Genomic DNA, 23598 nt, shown 5'->3' with positions numbered 1-23598 from the left:
CTCAGCAACAGACAGAGAATTCTGAGCAGAGCCTCTCTAGCTTAGCAACTATAGTCTCTGATCTATCTAAGACCACTCTCAATTTCATGACTGAAACAAGGTCCTCCATCAGAAATTTGGAGGCACAAGTGGGTCAGCTGAGTAAAAGAGTAACAGAAATCCCTCATAGTACTCTCCCAAGCAATACAGAAGAGAATCCAAAGAGAGAGTGCAAGGCCATCAATATTTCCAAAGTGGCCGAACTTATAGAGGAGGAAGAGGCGGTGATTTCCAGTGAGGAAGACCTCAATGGATATCCACTGACCACTAAGGAGTTCCCTAATATGGAACCAAAGGAATATGAGGCTCATAGAGAGACCATAGAGATTCCACTAAACTTACTATTGCCATTCATGAGCTCTGATGAGTATTCTTCCTCTGAAGAGGATGAAGATATTGTTAAAGAGCAAGTTACTCGGTATCTAGGAGCAATCATGAAGCTGAATGCCAAGTTATTTGGTAATGAGACTTGGGAGGATGAACCTCCATTGCTCATTAATGAACTGAATGCCTTGGTGCAGTAGAAATTACCTCAGAAGAAACCGGATCCCAGAAGGTTCTTAATACCTTGTACCATAGGCACCATGACCTTTGAGAAGGCTCAGTGTGACCTGGGGTCAGGTATAAACTTCATGACACTCTCTGTAATGGAGAAACTAGGGACCTTTGAGGTACAACTTGCAAGAATCTCACTAGAGATGGCAGACAAATCAATGAAATAGGCTTATGGACTTGTAGCGGATGTCTTAGTGAAGGTTGAAGGCCTTTACATCCCTGCTGACTTCATAATCCTAGACACTTGGAAGGATGAGGATGAATCCATTATCCTTGGAAGACTCTTCCTAGCCACAGCAAGGGCTGTGATTGATGTGGACAGAGGAGAGTTAGTCCTTCAATTGAATGAGGACTACCTTGTGTTTAAGGCTCAAGGATCTTCTTCTGTAAACATGGAGAAGAAGCATGAAAAGCTTCATCCAATTCTCTCCATACAGAGTCAAGCAGAGCCCCCACATTTAAACTCTAAGTTTGGTGTTTGGAGGCCACTATCATGCTCTGAGTATCTATGAAGCTCTACAAGAGCTTACTGTCAAGCTATTGACATTAAAAAAGTGCTTATTGGGAGGCAACCCAATCTTATTTATCTATGTTAATTACTTTTTCATTTCATTTTCCATTGTTAGTTTATGTTTTCTTTAGGTTGATGATCATGTGGAGTCACAAAAACAGCTGCAGAATTAAAGCGAAATAAAAAATAGCATCAAAAATAGCACACCCTGGCGGACAGGCTTATTGGCGTTTAAACGCCAGTAAGGATAGCAAAATGGGCATTTAACACCCAGTCTGGCAGCATTCTGGGCGTTAAACGCCAGAATTGGCAGACAGACTGGTGTTTAACGCCAGAAAATAGTGTCTGGCTGGTATTAAACGCCAGAAAGGGGGCTGATAAACCACTAATTTATAGTTTATATTGTGTTTAATTGTGTGGTTTTGTCGTGATTCTTACCCACTTATTCATCAATTTAGCATGCATTTAGATTTCCTTCCTGATTTTATTACATGTTTGAAAATTGCTTCCTAGAGACTTTAATTATTTAATTTCAATTCTCCTTTATTCCATTCGATGCCGTAATCTGTGTGTCGAGTGTTTCAGGCTTCATAGGGCATGAATGAGACGGAGATTGGAGAGGAAGCTAGCAAAAATGGAAGGAACACAAGAATTTGAGGAGATAACCAGCGAAAAGTGACGCGGTCGCATGGCTCACGCGACCGCGCGAAGGAGCGTAAATCGCAGTGACGCGGCCGCACGGCTTGCGCGGCCGCGCGGATTGAAAAGTACAAGCAACGCGGTAGCATGGACGACGCGTACGCGTGAAGAGGAAAAGCGCCAGCGACGCGTCCGAATGGACGACGCGATCGCGTGACATGCGCGATCTGCATAAACTGCAGAATCTGAAACCAACGACTTTGGCCCAGTTTTCGGCCCGGAACAGCAGACTAGAGTCAGAGAATATGCAGAAACAAGAGACAATTCATTGAGTAGTTTTTTTTGGGAGAGCTAGTTTTTCACTCTCTTAGGTTTTTCTCTCTAGTTTTTAGAATTCTAATTTTCAATTGATCTTAGCATTGGAATATTGAGAAGAGTTATTTCCTCATCAAGACTTCATCATTCCAATTTGTTCTCTTCACTTGGTTTTATTCTTCCATGTTCTTTGTTATGTTCAATTTTGTCATTCAGATACTTTTATGATTAATTAATGCAAGGATTATTTCTTTCCAAGTTAATTTCCATTTCAATAATCATGTCTTCTTTTAATTCCCTTTTATGTGCCATGGATTCTTTAATTACAATGCGTGAGTAGTTTCATTACTTGATGGGGAGTTGATTAAAAGGAACTCTTGAGTTGGAAGGATTGAAAGAAAAATCTGTAATTGGGTTAAATGTTGGATTGCTATCCTGTCACCGACGGCAATCCCTTTAAACTAAGTGGGTTGCAACTTGTGAACAGATCTGGCATTTCCACTTGTTTGACTTTCTCTTACCTAGTAAGGGATAACCAAACGGAACAACTATTAATTATAAATTAATCTTACAATCACACCATCAATGATAGAGATTCTAACCAATCAATTCCCAGTCAAGGCCTTTTATTTTTATTATTTAAATTTCCTCAAATTAAATCCCAATTTACTTAGCTCAACTCTTTTTGGAATATCTGATTAATAAAACAGCACACTTTTCTGCAACTCGTTGGGAGACGACCTGGGACTTAAACTCCCAGTAATTTTAATTTAAACTTTCTGTGACACATTTCTAAATTGATAGACAGATTCTCGGTGAGTTAAGAACTATACTTGCAACGTAACTATTTTAATAAATTTTTAATTCACCAGCTTCTGCATCTCCATCAGGGGCATCAGCCTGGCGTTTAACGCCAGAAAAAATAGCAGACTAGCGTTTAACACCATAAAGGGCTGTCCAGGGGCATTTAAATGCCATAAAGGTGCAAGAACCAGAATTTCTTGACACCTCAGGATCTGTGGACCCCATAGGATCCCCACCTACCCCAACTCACCCTTTCTCCTCTTCACACCGTTCCATAACACTCTTCTCCAACCACCACTCACCTATCAAAGTCCTACCCTCTTCCCCATAATCTCTTCACCACTCACATCCATCCACTATTCCCCAAAAACCCATCATAAAACCCCACCTACCTCACCATTCAAATTCAAAACACTTCCCTCCCATACCCAACCCCTTTTTACATGAATTCCCTTTCTCTCTTACCCTATAAATAGCCCTCCTTAACACCTTCAATTTCACACATCATAAACCCTTAAACCCCCCTTGGCTGAATTCAAAACTCCCCTCTATCTCCTCCGTTTCTTCTTCTTCTCCTCTTTTCTTTCTTCTTTTGCTTGACGATGAGCAAACCTTTAAAGTTTAGTGTGAGAAAAAGCTCTGCTTTTTGTTTTTTCATAACTATTAATGGCACCTAAGGCCAGAGAAACCTCTAGAAAGAGGAAAGGGAAGGCAAGTTCTTCCACCTCCGAGTCATGGGAGATGGAGAGATTCATCTCAAAAGTCCATCATGACCACTTCTATGAAGTTGTGGCCAAGAAAAGGATGATCCTCGAGGTCCCCTTCATGCTCAAAAAAAGTGAATATCCGGAGATCCAACGTGTGGTTCGGAGAAGAGGTTGGGAAGCTCTCACCAACCCCATCCAACAAGTCCGAATCTTAATGGTTTAAGAGTTCTATGATAATGCAAGGATCACTAAGAACCATGATCAAAGTGTGAATCCGAACCCAAAGAATTGGCTCACAATGGTTCGGGGGAAATACTTGGATTTTAGTCCGAAAACTGTAAGGTTGGCATTCAACTTGCCAATAATGAGAGGAGATCCTCATCCTTTCACTAGTAGAGTCAACTTTGATCAAAGGTTAGACCAAGTCCTCATGGACATCTGTATGGAAGGAGCCCAATGGAAGAGAGACTCAAAAGGCAAGCCGGTTCAACTGAGAAGGCCTGACCTCAAACCCGTGGCTAGTGGATGGTTGGAGTTCATCAAACGTTCTATCATTCCTACTAGCAGCCGGTCCGAAGTAACTGTGGATCAGGCTATCATGATGCATAGTATCATGATTGGAGAGTAAGTGGAAGTTCATGAGATCATACCTCTAGAAGTATACAAGGTGGCTGACAAGCCCTCCACTTTGGCAAGGTTAGCCTTTCTTCTTCTCATCTGTCACCTATGCAATTCAGCCAGAATTGTCATAGAGGAAGACTTCCTCATTAAAGAGGATAAACCCATCACTAAAAAGAGGATGGAGCAAACAAGAGAGCCCGCTCCTGGACTTCAACAAGAGCAAGAGGAAATTCCTCATAAAGAAATCCCTGAGATGCCTCAAGGGATACACTTTCCTCCGCAAAGCTATTGGAAGCAACTCAACACCTCTATAAGAGATTTGAGTTCCAACATAGAGCAACTAAAGATGGAGCACCAAGAGCACTCTATTATCCTCCATGAAATCAAAGAGGACCAAAAAGCCATAAGAAAAGAGCAACAAAGGCAAGGAAGAGATATTGAGGAGCTCAAGGACTCCATAGGATCTTCAAGAGGAAGAACTAGCTGCCGTCACTAAGGTGGACCCGTTCTTTAATTTCCTTGTTCTTATTTTTCTATTTTTCATTTCCTACGTTTTATGTTTTGTCTGTGTTTTTGTCTTTATTACATGACCATTAGTGTTTAGAGTCTATGTCTTAAAGCTATGAATGATTCCATGAATCTCGCACCTTTCTTAAATGAAAAATATTTTTTATTTGCAAAAGAACAAGAAGTGCATGAGTTTCAAAATTTATCTTAGAATTAGTTTAATTAGTTTGATGTGGTGGCAATACTTCTTGCATTCTGAATGTATGCTTAAACAGTGCATGTTTGAAATTGGAATTAAGAAAAGATGACACTTGAAAGAATAATGAAAAAGGATACATGTTATTGGTGATCTGAAAAATCATAAAATTGATTCTTGAAGCAAGAAAAAGCAGTGAAAAGCAAAAGCTTGCAAAAAAAAAAAGAAAGAGCAAGCAGAAAAAGCTAGTAATCCTTTAAACTAAAAGGCAAGGGAAAAGTGGATCCAAGGCTTTGAGCATCAGTGGATAGGAGGGCCCAAAAGGAATAAAATCCTAGCCTAAGCGGCTAAATCAAGCTGTCCCTAACCATGTGCTTGTGTCATGAAGGTCCAAGCGAAAAGCTTGAGACTGAGTGGTAAAAGTCATGATCCCAAGCTGATGTGTTTGGAAAACTCTAAATTAATATTAGTGATGACTAAACATTATTAATATGATTATCTGCATAATTATCAATTTGATATGGATTCATATATGTTAATTTTTGCTGTGCAGATTTTGATGATTGGGCCGAACAGAAAAGAAAATTTGTTGCAAGCCCAATTGTGTTAAAAACACATTCAGCATTGATACAAAATTGTTTTGATCCTTATGGCTGAATTGTTGTTATGTTATTTTGGGCCAGAATTTGTGATACAAGCCTGGTGCACGAAATTGTGATCATCAATGGCGCCATCAACATGGTACGTTCAATTGCAATCTCAACTCTTTATCTCAACTTCGCACAACTAACCAGCAAGTGCACTGGGTCGTCCAAGTAATAAACCTTACGCGAGTAAGGGTCGATCCCACAGAGATTGTTGGTATGAAGCAAGCTATGGTCATCTTGTAAATCTCAGTCAGGCGGATTCAAATGGTTATAGAGGATTGATAACTAAAAGATGAATAAAACATAAAATAAAGATAGAGATACTTATGTAATTCATTGGTGAGAATTTCAGATAAGCGTATGGAGATGCTTTGTCCCTTCCGTCTCTCTGCTTTCCTACTGTCTTCATCCAATCCTTCTTACTCCTTTCCATGGCAAGCTGTATGTTGGGCATCACCGTTGTCAATGGCTACAGTCCCGTCCTCTCAGTGAAAATGTTCAATGCGCTCTGTCACAGCACGGCTATTCATCTGTCGGTTCTCGATCATGTCGGAATAGAATCCAGTGATTCTTTTGCGTCTGTCACTAACGCCCCACAATCGCGTGTTTGAAGCTCGTCACAGTCATTCAATCCTTGAATCCTACTCAGAATACCACAGACAAGGTTTAGACCTTCCGGATTCTCAAGAATGCCGCCATCAATTCTAGCTTATACCACGAAGATTATGATTAAGGAATCCAAGAGATACACATTCAAGCCTTGTTTGCATGTAGAACGGAAGTGGTTGTCAGTCACGCATTCATAAGTGAGAATGATGATGAGCATCACATAATCATCACATTCATCATGTTCTTGGGTGCAAATGAATATCTTAGAACAACAATGAGCTTAATTGAATAGAAGAACAATAGTAATTGCATTAATACTCGAGGTACAGCAGAGCTCCACACCTTAATCTATGGTGTGTAGAAACTCCACCATTGAAAATACATAAGTGATAATGGTGATCATTGGCTTCGGCCCCAGAGAGGGAACCAGAAGAACCAAGATGAAAATACAATAGCTAAAGGTCCTATTTATAGAGAACTAGTAGCTTAAGGTTTACAAAAATGAGTAAATGACATAAAAATCCACTTCCGGGCCCACTTGGTGTGTGCTTGGGCTGAGCATTGAAGCTTTCATGTGTAGAGACTTTTCTTGGAGTTAAACGCCAGCTTTTGTGCCAGTTTGGGCGTTTAACTCCCACTTCTGTGCCAGTTCCGGCGTTTAACGCCGGGCAGTCTTGAGCTGATTTGGAACGCCGGTTTGGGTCATCAAATCTCGGGCAAAGTATGGACTATTATATATTGCTGGAAATCCCAGGATGTCTACTTTCCAACGCAATTAAGAGCGCGCCAATTGGACTTTTGTAGCTCCAGAAAATTCACTTCGAGTGCAAGGAGGTCAGAATCCAACACCATCTGCAGTCCTTTTCAGCCTCTGAATCAGATTTTTGCTCAGATCCCTTAATTTCAGCCAAAAAATACCTGAAATCACAGAAAAACACACAAATTCATAGTAAAGTCCAAAAAGTGAATTTTAAATAAAAACTAATAAAAATATAGTAAAAACTAACTAAAAGATACTAAAAACACACTAAAAACAATGCCAAAAAGCGTATAAATTATCCGCTCATCACAACACCAAACTTTAATTGTTGCTTGTCCCCAAGCAACTGAAAATCAAATAGGATAAAAAGAAGAGAATATACTATAAACTCCGAACTATCAATGAAACTTAGCTCCAATTAGATGAGCGGGACTTGTAGCTTTTTGCCTTTGAACAGTTTTGGCATCTCACTTTATCCTTTGAGGTCCAGAATGATTGGCATCTATAGGAACTCAGAATTTAGATAGTGTTATTGATTCTCCTAGTTATGTATGTTGATTCTTGAACACAGCTACTTTATGAGTCTTGGCCGTGGCCCAAAGCACTCTGTCTTCCAGTATTACCACCGGATACATACATGCCACAGACACATAACTGGGTGAACCTTTTCAGATTGTGACTCAGCTTTGCTAGAGTCCCCAATTAGAGGTGTCTAGGGTTCTTAAGCACACTCTTTTTGCTTTGGATCATGACTTTAACTGCTCAGTCTCAAGCTTTCACTTGACACCTTCACGCCACAAGCACATGGTTAGGGACAGCTTGGTTTAGCCGCTTAGGCCAGGATATTATTCCTGTAGGCCCTCCTATCCACTGATGCTCAAAGCTTTGGATCCTTTTCATTACCCTTTCCTTTTGGTTTAAAGGGCTATTGGCTTTTTCTGCTTGCTTTTTTTTTTCTCGCATATACTCTCTTCTCTTTTTTTTTCTGCAAGCTTTTCACTGCTTTTTCTTGCTTCAAGAATCAATTTGATGATTTTTCAGATCCTTAGTAACATTTTTCCTTTTCCATCATTCTTTCAAGAGCCAACAATTTTATCATTCATGAACAACAAATTCAAAAGACATATGCACTGTTCAAGCATACATTCAGGAAACAAAAAGTATTGTCACCACATCAAACTAATTCAACTAGTTTCAAAGATGAATTCGAAATCCTATACTTCTTGTTCTTTTGTGATTAAAGCATTTTTTCATTTAAGAGAGGTGATGGATTCATAGTGATGCCAAGGCATCTTAGGCTAGTTTCACTAGCATTTTTCTGTTAGTTTTAGTTGTTTTATGCATTTTCTTGAGCTTAAAGTAACCAAGAATGGTTAAATGAATAACAAAGCAATGAACCATCCAAACAGTATGATTTTGATGCAAATTCCATGAGTTTTTAGTTATATTACTTGAATGCTATGAATGGAAGATTTCTCATGAAATTTTGCAAGACTTTGATGCAGTTGTTTAGATGATTTCAGGGAAGAAGAGGTTAGGCAAGGAAGCAACAAAATCAATAAAGGAAGCTTGAATATCACATGTGGAGTTTAAGTTCCAGTTTAAGCTTAAACTGGAACTTAAAATGCCAAGCCATATAATGCTGGGAACTATCAGTGGCGTTTAAGCTCCAGTTTAAGCTTAAACTGGAGCTTAAACGCCAAAATCATGAAAGCTGAGGAAAAGCTGAAAGTGGCGTTTAACCTCCAGTTTAACCTTAAACTAGAAGTTAAACGCCAGAAATGAGAAATGCACCAGGGAGCCATTTCCACGTTTAAGCTCCAGTTTAAGCTTAAACTGGAGCTTAAACGTGTTCGACCAAAATTCTCCTCCAGGGTTGCTTTCTTCATTTCCACGTTTAAGCTCCAGTTTAAGCTTAAACTGGAGCTTAAACGTGTTCGACCATTCCACACCCCAGGGTTGCTTTCTTCCATTTCCACGTTTAAGCTTCAGTTTAACCTTAAACTGAAGCTTAAACGTGTTCGACTACTTTACCCTCCAGGGTTGCTTTCTTCCATTTCCACGTTTAAGCTTCAGTTTAACCTTAAACTGAAGCTTAAACGTGCTTGAGTTATACCACCTCCAGGAGTGTCCAACGTTTAAGTTCCAGTTTAAGCTTAAACTGGAACTTAAACGTGCTTCCACAAAAGGCATCACTGGAAGTGTCTGGCGTTTAAGTTGCAGTTTAAGCTTAAACTGCAACTTAAACACCACTATTTGAAAAGGTTTCTGGGCCAAAGATATTGCAGTTTTAAGTTAGCATTTGAGCACAAACATTAACTTAAACGTACTCTGGTATGAAACCCAATTGAATATCATGGTTTATGGGATTGGGCCTGAAGAATTGATGAGTCTGGAATTTCAATTTGTTGAGTCATGTGTCATTACTTGATTATCACTAAGTTGGCTCAATGAATGTTACAGAATTGGATCAGCAGCCTCATCAGGATTATGGATCATAAACCCAAAGCAAAAGGAAATCAGGGAAAGGCCTCAAAGCCCAAGAAACACAACAGAAGCTCAATTTAGAAAGTGTATAAATAGGATAGAATTTAAGTTAGTTGGAGGACTTTGGATCATTTTTCTAGTTTTCATACTTTTTGTAATTGAATTCAGAGCTATGACTCACTAAACCCCCTTTCATTGGGTTAGGGAGCTCTATTGTAATTCAATGAATCAATAATAGTTTTTATCTTCTTCTTCAATCTTTTCTCTTGAATTTTTGTTAGAAAGCTTCTCGATCTAATTCCATTGGTTAGTTGTCTTGGGAAAGAAACTATCCATAATTGGAATCCTTCGGAACCTTGGAAAAGGAATGGAGGATTCATGCTAGAGAAGCTTTCTCACAGTGAATTGGATTGGGGTTTGGATGGATATTGTGACATGTAATCCTACCAAATTGTGGTTCATGAAACTGTGTGGTATAATCAGTGATCGAGCGTCATCTCTTCTTATGAACATTTAAACCAAGGGATTGGGAATTTGTTTGTTTTTAGAGAGAATTGGTGAGCCAAGGGATTGGGATCCAATCATATAAGATTGCCAAGCAAAATTCAATGAATGCATTGGTTGAGGAAGGGATAAAAAAATGTTTTGATTCGGAGATCTCAATATCTCCTGAAACCCAATGAATTCTCCATTTCTGATCTACCACTTTCTCTTTACATTCTGCAATTAAATTCATGCAATCACCCCGATCCCTTTTTAATTTCAGCAATTTAGCTTCTCGCTCTTTAATTCATGCAATTTAAGATTCCGCAATTTCAATTTCTTGCCATTTATGTTTCCCGCCAATTTTACATCCCGCAATTCTCATCTAAATCTTGATTCCGCTGAACTAGAACACACTTCTAATCCGAATTGCTCACTCAACCAATCCTTGTGGGATTCGACCTCACTCTATTGTGAGTTTTTACTTGACGATAACCGGTGCACTTGCCGGAAGGAATTTTTGCCGATCATGCAATTTCCTAAAATCGTAGCATCAAGTTTATGGCGCCGTTGCCGGGGATTGGTTTTCGATTGACAATTCTCAAATTGGAAGTTAACTAGATTGAGCATTTTTCTTGTTTTGTTAATTCAGTTTAAGTTACTTGTTGAATTTTAATTTCTGCACTCTGTTACTTGCTTTCTTTCTTTATGCCTTTAAATTCAAGCAACTAACTCACTGACTCACTAACTATTTGAATTAATTCCTCAACTGCTCTAACCATACTCTTCCATTAACCAAGAGTATTTCACTTGTTTGTTGCCTATGCTGTGTTCTTGTATGACAGGTAGGAGAGGAGAGACATCAACTCATCCATATACCGAACCAGAGAGGACCCTTCATAAACTTAGAAGGGAAGCAAGAGGGAAGAGAGTACTGGGAGAAGAAGAATCTGAAGGAGAATATGAGGACAATTTTGAGGAAGCTCTAGATCTCAACATGGATAGAGAAGTTCACAACCATGAAAGAGTTGATGGAAACAATGCCATTCCCGAGAGGAGGGTTCTTGGTTCATACATAAACCCAACCTCTGGGAATTGTGGTAGCTGATGCATTCGCATATTTGCCATTTTAACTAGTTAGTTTAGTTAGTTTTAGCTTAGGTTCATTCACTTTCTTTGAAATAAATGAGCAATTTTGTGAGTTTTCCTCCATGCATCCATGAACCAAGAATTAAGTGAAATTTGGCATAATTCATGCAAATAAATCAAGGAGTTTATATACAAGTTGATGTGAATGATTCCCTTGAAAATTATTGCATAAGATGGCAAAACTTTGAGGAAAGTTCTTTGGTTTATGTTAGGTGATGAAGCAAGAAGACAATGGAGCAAGAAAATATTGGAGAAAGGAAGAACAAGCAAGTTGGCAACTTGGAAATCAAGTTGGCAACTTGCTAGTGTGTGTCCAGCAGAGTTGGCAGCTTGACCTCCCCCTCTTCAAGGATGAATATCTTGAACCACAAGGATCCAATTGGCATGATTCCAATTGCGTTGAAAAGCTGACATCAAGAGCTTTCCAACGATATATAATAGTCCATAATGTGGCGAGGAATGGAAGCTCAAATCAGAGGGAAACTCAAGCCCCAAGAGCAAGGAAATGAAGCATTGCAAGTTGCCAACTTGAGCAGCAAGTTGGCAACGCCAGGAGCCATCAGGGGAAGCCACCAGGGGAAGAGTAGCACGTTGCCAACGCCAACACCAAGTTGGCAACGCCCAAGCCAAGTTGAAGAAGAGCCTGGCGTTGTTGCTGGCGTGTTTGCCAACAACTTGGGCAACAACGCCCAGGCAGCTTGAGGATGCTCTCTTCAAGAACGTGTATCTTGAGCTAGAAAACTCCAATTGAGGTGAAATCAGTGGCATTGGAAAGTAGACATCAAGAGCTTTTCAACCATATATCACAATATGAAATTGGAGTTCATTTGAAGGTTCAAATGTGGGCTTCATTTAGAGCCTCAAACATGGAAAGTATTGTTTCTGGCTTGCTCACCAAGTTGGCAACGCCCAACCAAGTTGCCAACGCCCAAAATGAAGAAAGGAATGCCATGCACGTTGCTAACGCCCATAAGCCTTGCCATGCACGTTGCCAACGCCAGGAAGGGCACTAATCAAGTTGCCAACGCCCATAAGCCATGCCATGCACGTTGCTAACGCCCATAAGCCTTGCCATGCACGTTGCCAACGCCAGGAAGCGAACATGGAGCCTTGAGAAAGGCTCGAGCACGTTGCCAACGTGCTGAAGAGAAGGAGTGTTCATCAACAACGCCAGGATGGTGAGGAAATTGTGATGCACGTTGCTAACTTGGAATGTAGGGGCGTTATCCACAACAACTCCAACAAGGCAGCCTGACCATGTCCTCTTCAATGGAAGATATCTTGAGTTATAGAGGTCCAAATTGAGTGCTTCCAATTGCATTGGAAAGCTGACATTTAGAGCTTTCCAACCATATATAATAGTCTATAGTGGAGCATGAAATGGAAGCTCGAATCAGAGTCATCTTTAGGCCCCAAAAACAAGGAAATGAGGTTGAAATTCAAGGAAGCATGAGTAGGCCAAGGAGGGGGAGTCGAACACGTTGCCAGGGCCAAAATGAACTGGCGTGTTCCTTGGCAACTCCAGCAACAACGCCCAGGCCAAGAAATTTGGGCTAGGGGCGTTGTTGAGCACGTTATTGGTGGCGTTATCCACAAAAACGCCCAACCAGGGCAGCCTGACCTTGCCATCTTCAATGGAGCATAACGTGAGCTAGGAAAGTCCAAATGAGGTGATTCCAGTGGCATTGGAAAGTAGACATCAAGAGCTTTCCAATGATATATCATAGTTCATATTTAAGCAAAGGATTGAAGCTCAAAGTTTAGGCAACATTAAGCATGAAAAGTGAAACCAAGAAGAAGAGCCAAGTGTTTGGCAATAACTTGGGCTAGCAACGCCTATCACCAAGCCCCAGCCCAGGAAACCCATGAGCACGTTGCCAACGTGCAATAACATTGGCGTGTTTGCCAATAACGCTTGTTCACTAGGCCAGAATTGATGTGAACAAGCTTTGCTTCCTCTGTTTTCCTTAAAAGGGCAGCAACTCCACTCATGAGCTAGCTAACCTCAAGCAAGAAAAACCCATAAATCTCAATCAATCAAGGCCACAAGAATCATCTAGAATAGTTGATTTTCATTTAATTGTAATTTACTTTTAATTTCATTTCAATTTGTAATTTAGAAAAGCCTATATAAAGGCCATAGTCTCATAGCATTAGGAGGTTGGATTGGGGGGGATACGGAGGAGACCAATTTGAAATTCTGTGAATTGGCACACTCCATTGAGAGTGGGTCTTCGGACCCCTCCCTTTCATACACTCTTCTTAACTTCCCCTTCTCTTCTTCCTTAGTAGTAGTGTAGTTTAATTTGTAGTTTTCATCTATGAATTCTTGAATTCTCAATTTCTGTTTTGAAGTCTCACTCTTTATTTTCATGCACTTTAGTTTCATGCAATTTAGTTTTCAATTGGAGCTATGATTCACTAAACCCCACTTTCATTAGGGGGAAGAGCTCTGCTTGTTGAATGCATTGATGAACTCCTCTTTTCCTCCTCAATTCTAGTGGTTAATCCAAAGAGGAAACTCTTGTTCTTCAAAGATTCAACCACCATCGAGAGAGGGGTTAATCTATATGAATTATGTGGTGAATTTGAGGAAGGAGCCACATAATTCAGTTTAGAGTTCATCCTTTCATGATTCCTTTAATCAATACACCTTGGTTAGTATGTGAGATGTAACTCTCCTTGGTTGAGATTATGGGAATTGTGTGGCTGGATTAGATTTAAGCTTCATCTCTTCTCATGAACAATTAGATCACGAGAGTGGCAATTGGTTATGTTGAGAGAAATTGAATCACCAAGAGATTGGGATTCAATTACCCACTTGCCATGGATCTATACCCATGATTGAGAAGGATTGGACTAACATCAATTCATGAAAACTTGCATCTCTGATCCCTAGTGATCCTCTCTATCATTACTTCTTATTTCTTTTGCTTCTAGTTGTTTGATTACCCATAACCCAATTCCCTTTTACATTCTGTCAATTTATTATTCTTGTCATCTACATTTTGTTCCTTTAATTCTTGCTATTTACTCTTTTGCTCTTTAGAATTCAGCACTTTATTTTCTTGCAATTTAAGTTTCCGTTATTTACCTTCACTTCATTTCTCTCTTCTAGTTCTTTACATTCTTTGCCATTTAAATTCTTGCAATTATGTTCAAAAATCAAAATGCTCATGAAATCAAAACTATGTTTGCTTGACTAAATCTACCATTTAACTAAAGTTGCTTAATCTACCAATCTCCGTGGGATCGACCTCACTCTTTGTGAGTTTTATTACTTGATACGACCCGGTATACTTGCCGGTTATACGTGAAATCTAATTTTTACGTATCAAGTTTTTGGCGCCGTTGCCGGGGATTGGAAAGATTGACAATGATTAAGTGAAAGGTGGTTTAGATTAAGCTTTTTTTTTTGTGTTTTTGTTAAGCCCACTAACTGTTTGATACTTTGTTTCACTAACCCCAATTTCACTCTAGTTCTAGAGTGTCTCACTTGTGATTTTGGTTTTGTTTGTGTATGTCAGGAGCTAGTAGACGTAATATTGAGGACGAGAGAACCCTCCGAAGGATAAGGAGAGCAGAAAGAGGAAAGTTCATAGTTGGTGAAGAAGGGTCAGAGGAATCAGAGGGAGAAGATCAAGCCATGGAGGATGAGATACAAAATCCTCCTGGAGGGGTCAACAATAATGGTGGACAAGTTAGAAGGGTGTTATCCTCGTATACCATCCTTGATCCAAGGCATTGTGGGAGCAGTATTGCTACACCAAATGTTCAGGCCAATAACTTTGAGTTAAAACCTCAGCTCATCACTCTGGTACAGAACAATTGCTCTTATGGAGGGGGACCTCTTGAAGACCCAAATCAACATCTATCTGTTTTTCTGAGGATATGCAATACAGTGAAGACAAATGGAGTGCATCCAGATGTCTACAAGTTGTTGCTATTCCCATTCTCTTTGAGGGACAAGGCCACTCAATGGCTAGAATCATTCCCCAAGGAAAGCCTCAATGATTGGAATGAAGTGATGGGCAAATTTTTAGCAAAGTTCTACCCTCCTCAAAAGATCATCAAGTTGAAGACAGAGGTTCAAACTTTCAGGCAAATGGAAGGGGAGTCATTGTATGAAGCCTGGGAAAGATATAAGGCACTAATGAGAAGATGTCCCCCCTGACATGTTTAGTGACTGGGTCAAGCTCCAAAACTTCTATGAAGGTTTAAACTTAGAAGCAAGGAAGGGACTAGACTACTCATCAGGAGGATCACTCAACATGATGAAAACTGCCGAGGAGGCTCAAGACCTCATTGAGATTGTGGCAAACAATCAATATTATTACTCATCGGAGAGGCAGCATAATCCGACCCCAAAGAAAGGTGTAATGGAGCTCGAAGGTGTTGATGCTATCTTGGCACAAAACAAGTTAATGCACCAACAAATCCAACAACAAATGGAGATGATAACAAAGAGAATGGATGGTTTCCAGCTAGCATCAGTGAACACAACAAATCAACCATTACTTGAATGGAGCCAAGGTGAAGGGACCATTGTTGAACAACCACAAGAGCAAGTTCAATACATGCAGAATACTTCAAATTCTCAGGATGAATTTCATGGTGATACATACAACTCATCATGGAGAAATCATCCCAATCTGAAGTGGGGTGAAAACCATTGGCAAAAGAACAACAACCACAATCACACCCGCAACACAAATAACCAAAATCACCATGCCAACAACACTAACCAATATAGAAAAACACAAAACACATATCAACCACCCCATCATAATTCACAAACTCACCAAAATAACTTCTCTGCACCAACATCCACTTCACAAAATTACCACACTAATCCACCCAACAACTTCCAACAACAATTAACCCCCATCATACCTCCAATTGACCATCATGAGGCCAGAATCTCAAGTCTGGAAGCAACCTTGCAAGCACTTACTCAAACCACTCAAGCCTTAGCTAAGGGACACAAGGAACATGAGGTCATCATGAAGAATATTGAGAGACAAGTGGGACAATTGGCCAAACAAGCCGAGCGACCAACCAATGTTCTTCCAAGTGATACGATACCCAACCCAAGAGACACAGAAAAAGCCATAAAATGGGAGGAGTGTAAAGCAATCACCCTGAGAAGTGGGAAGAAAGTGGAGACAGAAGCCATTACTCAGGAAGAGCACATCAAAGAAGGCTTAAAAGAAGAGGTGAAGGAACAAAAGCAGGAGCAAGAAACCTATACACAAAGTGATAAATTAGCTAAGAAGGAGGCAGTGAAAGCATACCAACCAATGCTCCCATACCCTCAAAGGTTTAAAGAAGAGAACAAAGAGAAGCAATATTCCAAATTCTTGGAAATATTCAAGACACTACACATCAACATCCCCTTCATTGAAGCACTTGAACAAATGCCCCTATATGCTAAGTTCATGAAGGAATTGTTAACAAAGAAAAGATCCTTGAAAGAGGGACAAACGGTTGTGATGACCAGAGAGTGTAGTGCCATCATCCAGAAAAAGTTGCCAAAGAAGATGAAAGACCCAGGGAGCTTTCACATCCCCTGCACAATAGGCAACATGATGATTGAGAGAGCATTTTGTGATCTTGGTGCAAGCATAAATCTGATGCCTTTATCTTTGATGAGGAAGCTTCAGATTCATGAATTGAAACCTACAAAGATAGCCCTTCAAATGGCGGATAAATCTATTCAGCAAGCACTCGGGGTTGTAGAGAATGTATTAGTAAAGGTGGACAAATTTTTCCTCCCAGTTGACTTTGTCATCCTAGACATAGAGGAAGATGACAACACTCCCATTATTCTAGGGAGGCCCTTTTTAGCCACTGCCAGGGCATTGATAGATGTCGAAAAAGGAGAATTAATGCTAAGGGTGCATGATGAGCATATAGTGTTCCATGTCTTCAAGAATTTGCAAGACTCCACCCAAGAGGAAGAGTGTATGAAGATTGATTCCATAGATCCAAACTTGAAAGAGGCACCTGATGAGGCACTTCCAAGCTCATGCTGGAAAGAAAATGAAGAGGTGGAGGTGCTGCAACAAGCTCAAAGAATAGAGAAGAAGCTGCAATCAAAGTCAGCAGTTAAGATTCATAGCAAGGACAGTCCAAAAATTGAGATCCCAAAACCTGAACTATCTCCTGGAAAAGAAGAGAGTCCCAAGAAGAAAATGCCAAGAGGATGGAGAAACAAGAAAATCTCCACTGAAGACTTCTCACCAGGGGATAAAGTGATGCTAACTTACCAACCAATAGAGACATCTCCACACTTTTCTGGATACTACACAGTGAACAAAATCCTCTCACTTGAACATGTGGAAATCATCAAGAATGATACTGGAAGGAAGCTCACGGTGAGAGGGGAAGGATTAAGGCACTATGATCATCATCCGCCCTAAAGAGGGACAACCGTCAAGCTAATGACGATAAAAAAAGCGCTTGTTGGGAGGCAACCCAACCAAAGGTAGTCTTTTTTTTCTTAGTTAATTCAATAAAAGAGTTAAGTATATTTATCTGCATTGCAAGGAGCTAAGTTTGGTGTTACACACCAACAGAATTCAAAGGTGAATGTGAGGTGCTAAGTTTGGTGTTCCACCAAAAAGTTTCATTAAAGACACATTTTAACCCTTTGCATGATTAGTCACTAGCTCCAAACAATCAGAAAAATTACTTAACAATTGCTACTTTTAATTTAGATTTTATTTCCTTAATTGCTATCTTTAATTTTGCTTACTTGAAACACATGTGCTACTAATGTTTCATTGTGTAAGACATTCATGATCTATCTTAGCCCCATAGCCATGGTTCTAATTGTTGCTTGAGGACAAGCAATCATTCTAAGTTTGGTGTGGGAAGGGAAAGAAAAGGAGGAGAAGGACAACAATAGAGAAGATAAATTACAAGGTTGTAAAGTTCTTTTTCCTCTCATTTGTTTCCAGCACTTTAAATTGCATGATTGTCTTATTACCTTCTTTATATGCATGTGTGGTATGAATAAGCATAGCTTGAATTTTGATTTGCAATATGTTGCTGTGGCATTATGACTACCAACTTGAGTTTTGTGAATTCAAAAGCAAAAAAAGGCATCATGATCATAAACAAACAAGGAATTAAAGAAGAACTTGGCATGTGCATACAAATATTGGAAAGCTAGTATGATTGATTGTTGCTCAAGTACATTAGATTTTATTTAATTGAAGTTTTCATCTAGGACATTTTGTGAAATCTTTTGAAAATCATGAAAACCTTGAAGAAGCAAATGCAATTAAGGCAAGAAAAGAAAAAGGGAAAGAATGAGAAAGCTGAAGGCTCTGAGTACCAATGACAATTTCATGGTTATGTACTTGTGGTGTTTATGTATCAAGTAAAATGCTTGAAAACAAAACACTTAGAAGTCAAGGCTAGGCTCAAGTGCAAAAGCACTCCCTCAAAGCTCAAGGTTCTGAGCATCAATGATTAGAGAGTCAAGAAAAGAAAAGAAAAAAATGAGCCTAATGAAGTCCTCTAATTAAATGCTTGTGGTGCTTATGTATCAAGTGGTAATACTTGAAAACAAAGCATTTAGAATCGTAGCTTTGTTATTAACTCATGGGGCAAAGCACCCAAAAGGAGAAGCTAATAAGAAAAATCAAAAGCTTGTTTCAAGGAAGAATTATAAGAAAAAGATTTCATAAAGTGAGCTAGATAGAAGCATCAATCATTTACATTTCTTTGTGATTGTAGCATGCATAGAAAACTAGCTTGCCATGAACATTAACTTGCTATTCTTCTAACCTTGGATTGTCAATCTCTATTGCATGATTCTTTTCTTGCTTGAGGACAAGCAAGGTTTAAGTTTGGTGTTGTGATGCATTCGCATATTTGCCATTTTAACTAGTTAGTTTAGTTAGTTTTAGCTTAGGTTCATTCACTTTCTTTGAAATAAATGAGCAATTTTGTGAGTTTTCCTCCATGCATCCATGAACCAAGAATTAAGTGAAATTTGGCATAATTCATGCAAATAAATCAAGGAGTTTATATACAAGTTGATGTGAATGATTCCCTTGAAAATTATTGCATAAGATGGCAAAACTTTGAGGAAAGTTCTTTGGTTTATGTTAGGTGATGAAGCAAGAAGACAATGGAGCAAGAAAATATTGGAGAAAGGAAGAACAAGCAAGTTGGCAACTTGGAAATCAAGTTGGCAACTTGCTAGTGTGTGTCCAGCAGAGTTGGCAGCTTGACCTCCCCCTCTTCAAGGATGAATATCTTGAACCACAAGGATCCAATTGGCATGATTCCAATTGCGTTGAGAAGCTGACATCAAGAGCTTTCCAACGATATATAATAGTCCATAATGTGGCGAGGAATGGAAGCTCAAATCAGAGGGAAACTCAAGCCCCAAGAGCAAGGAAATAAAGCATTGCAAGTTGCCAACTTGAGCAGCAAGTTGGCAACGCCAGGAGCCATCAGGGGAAGCCACCAGGGGAAGAGTAGCACGTTTCCAACGCCAACAGCAAGTTGGCAACGCCCAAGCCAAGTTGAAGAAGAGCCTGGCGTTGTTGCTGGCGTGTTTGCCAACAACTTGGGCAACAACGCCCAGGCAGCTTGAGGATGCTCTCTTCAAGAACGTGTATCTTGAGCTAGAAAACTCCAATTGAGGTGAAATCAGTGGCATTGGAAAGTAGACATCAAGAGCTTTTCAACCATATATCACAATATGAAATTGGAGTTCATTTGAAGGTTCAAATGTGGGCTTCATTTAGAGCCTCAAACATGGAAAGTATTGTTTCTGGCTTGCTCACCAAGTTGGCAACGCCCAACCAAGTTGCCAACGCCCAAAATGAAGAAAGGAATGCCATGCACGTTGCTAACGCCCATAAGCCTTGCCATGCACGTTGCCAACGCCAGGAAGGGCACTAATCAAGTTGCCAACGCCCATAAGCCATGCCATGCACGTTGCTAACGCCCATAAGCCTTGCCATGCACGTTGCCAACGCCAGGAAGCGAACATGGAGCCTTGAGAAAGGCTCGAGCACGTTGCCAACGTGCTGAAGAGAAGGAGTGTTCATCAACAACGCCAGGATGGTGAGGAAATTGTGATGCACGTTGCTAACTTGGAATGTAGGGGCGTTATCCACAACAACTCCAACAAGGCAGCCTGACCATGTCCTCTTCAATGGAAGATATCTTGAGTTATAGAGGTCCAAATTGAGTGCTTCCAATTGCATTGGAAAGCTGACATTTAGAGCTTTCCAACCATATATAATAGTCTATAGTGGAGCATGAAATGGAAGCTCGAATTAGAGTCATCTTTAGGCCCCAAAAACAAGGAAATGAGGTTGAAATTCAAGGAAGCATGAGTAGGCCAAGGAGGGGGAGTCGAACACGTTGCCAGGGCCAAAATGAACTGGCGTGTTCCTTGGCAACTCCAGCAACAACGCCCAGGCCAAGAAATTTGGGCTAGGGGCGTTGTTGAGCACGTTATTGGTGGCGTTATCCACAAAAATGCCCAACCAGGGCAGCCTGACCTTGCCATCTTCAATGGAGCATAACTTGAGCTAGGAAAGTCCAAATGAGGTGATTCCAGTGGCATTGGAAAGTAGACATCAAGAGCTTTCCAATGATATATCATAGTTCATATTTAAGCAAAGGATTGAAGCTCAAAGTTTAGGCAACATTAAGCATGAAAAGTGAAACCAAGAAGAAGAGCCAAGTGTTTGGCAATAACTTGGGCTAGCAACGCCTATCACCAAGCCCCAGCCCAGGAAACCCATGAGCACGTTGCCAACGTGCAATAACATTGGCGTGTTTGCCAATAACGCTTGTTCACTAGGCCAGAATTGATGTGAACAAGCTTTGCTTCCTCTGTTTTCCTTAAAAGGGCAGCAACTCCACTCATGAGCTAGCTAACCTCAAGCAAGAAAAACCCATAAATCTCAATCAATCAAGGCCACAAGAATCATCTAGAATAGTTGATTTTCATTTAATTGTAATTTGCTTTTAATTTCATTTCAATTTGTAATTTAGAAAAGCCTATATAAAGGCCATAGTCTCATAGCATTAGGAGGTTGGATTGGGGGGGATACGGAGGAGACCAATTTGAAATTCTGTGAATTGGCACACTCCATTGAGAGTGGGTCTTCAGACCCCTCCCTTTCATACACTCTTCTTAACTTCCCCTTCTCTTCTTCCTTAGTAGTAGTGTAGTTTAATTTGTAGTTTTCATCTATGAATTCTTGAATTCTCAATTTCTGTTTTGAAGTCTCACTCTTTATTTTCATGCACTTTAGTTTCATGCAATTTAGTTTTCAATTGGAGCTATGATTCACTAAACCCCACTTTCATTAGGGGGAAGAGCTCTGCTTGTTGAATGCATTGATGAACTCCTCTTTTCCTCCTCAATTCTAGTGGTTAATCCAAAGAGGAAACTCTTGTTCTTCAAAGATTCAACCACCATCGAGAGGGGTTAATCTATATGAATTATGTGGTGAATTTGAGGAAGGAGCCACATAATTCAGTTTAGAGTTCATCCTTTCATGATTCCTTTAATCAATACACCTTGGTTAGTATGTGAGATGTAACTCTCCTTGGTTGAGATTATGGGAATTGTGTGGCTGGATTAGATTTAAGCTTCATCTCTTCTCATGAACAATTAGATCACGAGAGTGGCAATTGGTTATGTTGAGAGAAATTGAATCACCAAGAGATTGGGATTCAATTACCCACTTGCCATGGATCTATACCCATGATTGAGAAGGATTGGACTAACATCAATTCATGAAAACTTGCATCTCTGATCCCTAGTGATCCTCTCTATCATTACTTCTTATTTCTTTTGCTTCTAGTTGTTTGATTACCCATAACCCAATTCCCTTTTACATTCTGTCAATTTATTATTCTTGTCATCTACATTTTGTTCCTTTAATTCTTGCTATTTACTCTTATGTTCTTTAAATTTCTGCACCCTTTAATTCCTTGCCATTTATCTTTGATGTCATTTAAGTTTCTTGCAATTTAAGTTTCCGTTATTTACCTTCACTTCATTTCTCTCTTCTAGTTCTTTACATTCTTTGCCATTTAAATTCTTGCAATTATGTTCAAAAATCAAAATGCTCATGAAATCAAAACTATGTTTGCTTGACTAAATCTACCATTTAACTAAAGTTGCTTAATCTACCAATCTCCGTGGGATCGACCTCACTCTTTGTGAGTTTTATTACTTGATACGACCCGGTATACTTGCCGGTTATACGTGAAATCTAATTTTTACGTATCAGTAGCAGCATTCAGAAACCACCCATTCAGGCCAACAATTTTGAACTCAAACCACAGCTAATATCACTGGTGGAAAATCATTGTTCATTTGGTGGGAGTGCTAATGAAGATCCAAACCAACATCTCACAAAATTCCTGAGAATTTGCGACACTGTGAAGTCCAATGGAGTCCAGGAAGATGCCTATAAACTGCTCTTGTTCCCGTTTTCACTTAGGGACAAGGCAGCTAAGTGGCTGGAATCATTCCCAAGGGGGAGCCTAACAACCTGGGATGAGGTGGAAAGCAAGTTTTTGGCACGTTTCTACCCCCCACAAAAGGTCAATAGGCTTCGATCTGAGGTTCAGACTTTTAGACAACAAGATGGTGAAACTCTCTACGAGGCATGGGAGAGGTTCAAGGATTTGACAAGGAAATGCCCACCAGACATGTTTCATGACTGGGTGCAATGGCATATTTTCTATGATGGACTTTCTTATGAATCAAGGAAGGTTGTAGACCATTCATCAGGAGGTTCATTGAACAGGAAAAAGACTGTGGAAGAAGCCATTGAAGTGATTGAGACAGTGGCTGAGAATGAGTACTACTATGCTTTAGAGAGACACAACACTAAGGGAGTCATGGAGCTGAACCATGTTGATACAATTCTAGCCCAAAACAAGGTGTTTGCCAAGCAACTAGCAGAGCTCACCAGGAAATTAGAAACAAATCAAGTGGCTGCAATACACACACAAGATCAAGAGGAGGTAAGCACTAAAGGAGGTGATTGGGAAGAGGCCAACTATGTGGGAAATCAACAAAGGCAACCATATGATCCACATTCCAACACTTACAACCCAGGCTGGAAAAACCACCCAAACTTTGGGTGGGGAAACCAGCAAACCCAACCACAAAACCACAAACCTTACAACCCCAACCAACATAACAATTCCACATACCAAAACTCTAACCAAAGATCATACCAAGCCACACAAAATACTTACTCCCAACCACCATATCATGGCCAAAATAATCAACCTGCCCAACCTAATCCGAACCAACAATTTCAAGATCAATTAAACAGGATAGAAGGAATGCTTGCAAACATGGGTCAGGACATAAGTGAGTTGAAAAGCTTTAGGGATGACGTGAGATCTACCTTAAGGAACCATGGTGAAAAACTCAAGAGGATGGAGTCTCGAGTAGGAGAGCTATCTCAACAGGCCCCCAAGTCAACTGCAGTGTTCCCTAGTGACACAGAAAAGAATCCTAAAGGGGAACAAAAGGGAGTGAGATGGGAAGAATGCAAGGC

At 40.1% G+C, this 23598-nt stretch overlaps 1 non-coding gene across 1 annotated transcript; it reads right to left on the bottom strand.

Moving 5' to 3' along the window:
• Positions 1-22633: 22633 nt before the first annotated feature.
• On the bottom strand, positions 22634-22737 carry LOC130983707 (small nucleolar RNA R71). The gene has a single exon (XR_009087685.1). It is a non-coding gene; the product is annotated as a small nucleolar RNA R71 (small nucleolar RNA).
• Positions 22738-23598: the final 861 nt, after the last annotated feature.

Source organism: Arachis stenosperma, chromosome 5 (assembly GCF_014773155.1).
Source record: "Arachis stenosperma cultivar V10309 chromosome 5, arast.V10309.gnm1.PFL2, whole genome shotgun sequence".
NCBI classification, from domain to species: domain Eukaryota; kingdom Viridiplantae; phylum Streptophyta; class Magnoliopsida; order Fabales; family Fabaceae; genus Arachis; species Arachis stenosperma.
The sequence above is the reverse complement of the archived record's forward strand: the minus strand, read 5'-3'. Positions and strand labels throughout refer to the sequence as shown.